Source organism: Porites lutea, chromosome 1 (genome assembly GCF_958299795.1).
Source record: "Porites lutea chromosome 1, jaPorLute2.1, whole genome shotgun sequence".
NCBI lineage: Eukaryota > Metazoa > Cnidaria > Anthozoa > Scleractinia > Poritidae > Porites > Porites lutea.
Window position 1 is genome coordinate 40,894,957 of NC_133201.1, and position 5,981 is coordinate 40,900,937.

The following is a 5,981-nucleotide window of genomic DNA, read 5'->3' on the forward strand; positions in this document are numbered from 1 at the left end:
ATATTTGCTAATTGTTAAAGGTACCTCCAAATTCTTCTTGTATTTTTCACTTTTGAGTAAAAGATAGTAACAACTAGTATTGTAGCAAGTTTGTTGCATACAGGCCATACATGTATTTCAATCAGCTGGGCAACCAGGATAGTGGTCCATTGAAAATCAGGCTTACAAGGGCCCTCTATACCTTGTCTTATAACCATACATTGTGAAAGGATTTGCTTGAGAAAGTAACTCGCTGTTCATTAGTACCGGAAATTTTATTAACATACTGCAGACAAAGTTAGGTAACACTTGGATGCCAACAATTAGGCCCTCCTTTTCAGTATACCAACAAACCTGATTTGAATAATATTATTAGCAAAATACATTTGCATTTGTATTTCTCACATTTTTGTGGGAACAAATTCTGCTAGTTTATTATACTTAAGTATCGTTGTACTGAAACTCATCTTTAAAACAATGAAATGTATCCTCTTGATCAAGAACAGTTCAAAATTGTACAGTTCACTAACCTGAGATCAGGCTATATTTTCGTTTCTCTTTGTAAATAACATTCTGGTGGGCAAGGCGAAACGAAAGGAGATTTTAGCAGGACTTATTTTGTAAGAGAACTGCTAAAATTGGGTCTGATCTCAGGTTAACAGTTCACATGGCCTCCTACTGAATTTATGCTTAAATACTACAACCTGTATCCATAGCCACATTTGAGATGCTTTTAAAACATCACCGTATCTAATGGTAACTATAATACTGGTAGGCATAACATGTCTGAATCTAATCTGCTGAAGTTTTAAACCTGGCCCCATTTGTTCGAAGGCAGGTTGGCGCTAATAACCCGGGGTTAAATTTTAACCCAGGTTTCTTTTTCTTTTTATAAAAAGCACTCTCGTGGATAATTTTCTCTTATTCTTTTTAGAGTATCCGATCATCAAATTGTAGACAAAGAGAATTGCTGAATTTGCTTTTTAACGTCTCATATCTGAGTTCAAATTTTGCACTAACCGTGGGTTATCTTAACCCAGCTTTGAACAATCCAGCCCTGAGCAATATTGAATTATTACTATATGTTTTGTAAAAATTATACTTATTTAAAACATTATTTTAGTGATAAAAAGCTATATAAAACATTACATAAATCAGTGCTGGTACGTTTACACATTAACCAGCCTCGAAATTGAAGCTGAATGAGTCCAGATCTCTTGCATAAGAAGGGCCATATCCAGAAAAGTGAAAGAACACTTTTTATAATATTTTTGTAAACACCATTGTAAACACTCACATATATAAGAACAAATGGATTTGGAACATCAGGCTGAAATTTGGCCCATAAAGCCGGAGAGGGGGGGGGGGGGGCGGGGGGGGGCGGGGGGGGGGAGGGGGGCTTGGCGCAGGTGGAATTAATTGATACATAATGCAAATTTAACATCCTTTACCTATTTCCTATTGGTTGTACTTGAGGATGAATAACATGGAATTTTATAATTAGCTGTTATTGTAGTTTGTTTTTCCTCAGAGAAGGCAAACCAAATTATTAATAACCTGTAGTTTGACTTAAATTACCACTTATGTATGAAAAACCTGTTTAGTCTAAATTTGGAAAATGCAGATTCCTACTACATTAATTTTGTACATTACATTTATAAATGACCCAAAATGGAAAACAAAACAAAGACAAGGCAAACGCGCAAAAACACAAAGAAGACTTTAACATAGAAAAATACGGCAGGACTTTTCCGCGGGTGGCGGGTGGCGGGTAGCGGGTGACGGGTGACGGGTGGACGGGTGGCGGGTTAAAAATATATATGAAATAAAATATGTAGTTGTATGTAAAATGTAAAATAAATATGTATGTAATTTTAAAATAATTTCAACGTTTATGTACTAGCTACCATGTCTTATCTACTTACGCGGACTATTTTTATTTTCTCAAATATAGAAAAAAAACAAAACCGAGAAATCATGCCTGTGAAAACAGTCACCTCTCCTAGCTCCGCACCGCAAGTGATGTTTCATTTAACCGACCGTAGGTCAAAGATGATCACTGCAAACAATAACAATAATTTTGAAGACCTGTAATTAACAGTAAAATATCTGAAAGCTTGTTCAACAGAGAAGCTGTTATTTCAGTTTAAGTAACTCACTAATCTTACTCAGACCACCTGAAAAAAATTACCTCCTTTTGGACCCCCCTCCCCTTGGAATTTTATGCCCTCCGTGGGGGGAGGCGGGGTGCGAAGTGGGGGTATGGATATTTTCGGAAACTACACAATTCAGAAAATGTGTTATTTCCCTACACAAAAGATTGTTCGATGCTTATCATCTTTAATGATTGTTGACAAGTTTGCCACACATACTTGTATATCACGGCACACCTTATGTCTAATAATAACCACGCAATTCACTACTGATTGAAGAAATCGTGATATACAGCGTCGTTTCTTTGTTAATTGTTTAAATTTCTAAAAAAGGCGGAAAAGATCTTGTTTGTCTAGTTTGCTTTTTCTTCCACATCAAGACGAAAGATGATTGCACTTCCCCAACTGTTTAGCCGTGTTTATAACAGACTGCAAGAGATTCGGCCTTCCGTGTCGTAGCTCAGTTTTTGCCCTAGTATGCGGCATGATTGCCATCCTAATCAGTATTTTTAAGTAGTATTTAAAAAATGCAGATCCTTTTTGTATATATATACAATGAGATCAATTCGCGTCCGAGACGCCACATGCGGCGAAAACGGTCCATGCTGTGTCAAAAACGTTGTTGCTCATTCTCTGGTACGAATTAACATTGAGAGCTTTGTTGTTTTAGTCTCAGGAAAATTTCCTTGTTTTCTCGAAATAGACATTTTGTTCATTTTAAACTACAAGTCGGGAACCAGATTGGTAAAGATTTATTCCACGGGCAATGCAATGTTTATCCCAACTTATAACAAAAGAACAAACGCACTTGTCAAAAATCTGAGACACTGTTCAAACATGTCGAGAAGAGAATGCGATCTTACTTGTCTGGTCTCAGGATAAATATTATTTTAATTTTTATGAGTTCCTCAACCTATCTTGTGCATGCGATATCGTGTAGAGGAATATTGCTAAAATATCGCTTTTTGGAATGTTTATTATCTTTTTTCTTTTTTTGGTTTCCACTTTTTATTTTTATTATTTTTATTTTTGACGGCCTGACAATTTGTCATCCGTCACCCACACCCGCAACCCGCTACCAGTCACCCGCTACCCGCTACCCGCCACCCGTCACCCGCGGAAAAGTCCTGCCGAGAAAAATATGGTTATGGCTGTCTTGAAGCAAGGGCTGGTCTTGCTGGACACTGTTCATCAGCCAGTTACAGGCTGGGATATTTAACAATTATTCCTCGAGCCCAAATAGGCTCTTAGTCAATAGCCCATGAGGCCGAAGGCCAAATGGGCTATTCATGACTCAGAGGCCATGAGGGCAAGAGGAATAATTGTTTTAGTAAAATCCAACTAGTTGGGCAAAAATATCAAGACAAAACAACTTTAGCAAGCAAAACGCGATTCAGCCGCCATTGTTTTGGTTTTCAAAGCCGGCGCTTTTCGCTGCTAGTGGGCTATAACACGTAGCCTAGTAGTAGCTCAACCAATCAGAACGCAGCATTGATCGATAATAGACCACTAGTTGGATTTTACTAAAATGATTTACACTCTGAACCTGACCATGATGCATACCATTCTATTGTATGAGGTGAGAAATTGTACAAAGTCTGAATCATTGTCAAAGGTTCGCGGTCAAGAAAGCTTGATTTTCCAAATATATGAAACCTTTTCCATCAATTTTCCAAATATATATAGTGATTATTTGCTTGCCGATGTTACTGTCATTCATTTCTCTTGTTATTTTGGTAAATGAAGGCGCCTACATGTTTCTCACCTCTTGTGTTCATGTTCCTTTGAATAATGTTTTTACCCAAATATGATAAAAAAATGTAAATTGAATGTTTCATTCCCATTATCCACCAAATACAAATTCTCCTGACTGAACACCATTATTATCTTAAAGTACAAATGAGTAAGAATTTGATCCCTTATCAAAGTAATAAATTTCACTTTGTGATAATTTAATGAACCCTCATGTTTAAATTCTCTTGGGGTACACTGTATCACTAATAATTCTTGTAAGGACAAGTAAATCACTTGGGAATAAAAGGGTAGAGGTTCTTTAACCTACCACATGCCACTAGTGCATCATGGCTGTCCTTAAGCTAGACTTTGAGAAGTTACTAAATTTAGTAATTTTAAAGGGACACAGTCAGCTGATGCACATGCGCATTAGATAGATACCATATCTTAGCTGATTTGCATGTCACAACACGTGCATGAAACAAAAGTGTATCTAGAAGACTCTAAACAAACCTTGTAGAGTTCAACTTAAGTTACAAGCTGAAATCATGATTATAGGCCCTAAGCCATATTAGGGCACTCATATTTTTTATATACCAATGAGAAGTCACCGATAGATTTTTCCAGGGAAAGCCAAACATCGACAAATACTTCCAAATTCGAAGATCAGTAGAGGTGAGAAATTGTACAAAGTCTGAATCATTGTCAAAGGTTCGCGGTCAAGAAAGCTTGATTTTCCAAATATATGAAACCTTTTCCATCAATTTTCCAAATATATATAGTGATTATTTGCTTTCCGATGTTACTGGTTCATTTCTCTTGTTATTTTGGTAAATGAAGGCGCCTACATGTTTCTCACCTCTTCTGTTCATGTTCCTTTGAATAATGTTTTTAACCAAATATGATAAAATAATGTAAAAGGATGAGTAAAAGTTTGATCAAAAAGGGATTTTCAGTAAAGGATCAAGGATCAATTAAACACTAGGCAGGATTGAAGCGGATTTCTAGATGTATCCGACACGTAGATTTAATTTCGGGTTGAGGTAAATGTTTTTCAAACTGGCAAAAGTAGTGTCCAGGTCAGCATGTTCACATAGCTGACTCTGTCCCTTTAATCTGTTGATTTTAATGTGCCAAAACAGGGACACTTAAGAAAGATGCATTGCTAAGGAAACAATTTTTGGCTGGTCCCTCTTGATGTATGGACTTCTGGATACTCGCAGTCTACATTGTAGAACCAAAACCACTCAAAGTGTTAAAAGGTTTAAGTGATCAAGATATGAAAACCAAATTCACGCTGTGGTCAGGGCATTAATATCTCCAAACATGAGACTAAGAACACAATCACTTACCAGGATATCCAAATAAAACTAGTCAAATGGTACAATAGGGGGGCATACAATTACAAGAACTGAACACACTCTTAGGATACGATCGATCATTGGAACCTGGGCTTGTGGTGGCCCATGAGGATTACATGCAAGAAAGTCAGTGGGCAGTGTTCCTTCTAAAATAGTGTACTTCCGCCTTAGCAGTCCAATCACCCTTTCAACATGGATGCGAATGCCTGCTATGCCCCTAGTTTTCTCCACATCAGCTGGGTCTAGTTGGGATTTTCCTTTGGTGAATGCCGGAATAACCAATGTTGCTTGCTTTAGGCCAACACTCTGTAATAGTAAACCCCCTGTCTGCCATCACCATATCCCCAGGTAACAAATGTTCTAAAAATCCACAGTTCTCTGTAAGGAACTTGTCAGATGTGCAGCCTCCCCAAGTTTCAGATACATAGCATATGCTTCCTTGAGGGGTAATTCCTATAAGAATTTTTATAGTGTTGTGGCGCTTGTAAGACAAAAAGGTTTGAGCCCTGGCTAGTAGATTTGTAGGCCTTTCAATAAAAACCTCAAAACAGTCAATGATGACGGTGACCTTTTTCCCGAATGCATACTGAAAAGACATTGGCATGGTATGCCACAACTGTTCTCGTTCTGGCCAATAAACAAGAGGAAATAACTTGGCATCCATCACCACCATCCAAGCCGAGAAAATAGGTGAGATTCTAGCAATAGATACAGTGAATCTGTAGGCCAGGTCTTGAAATAGCATATCTAATCT

At 37.5% G+C, this 5,981-nt stretch overlaps 1 pseudogene; it reads right to left on the reverse strand.

The window, feature by feature from the left end:
- Positions 1 to 5,225: 5,225 nt before the first annotated feature.
- The window catches only part of LOC140950652 (uncharacterized), a 1,826-nt pseudogene continuing 1,070 nt past the window's right edge, over positions 5,226 to 5,981 (reverse strand).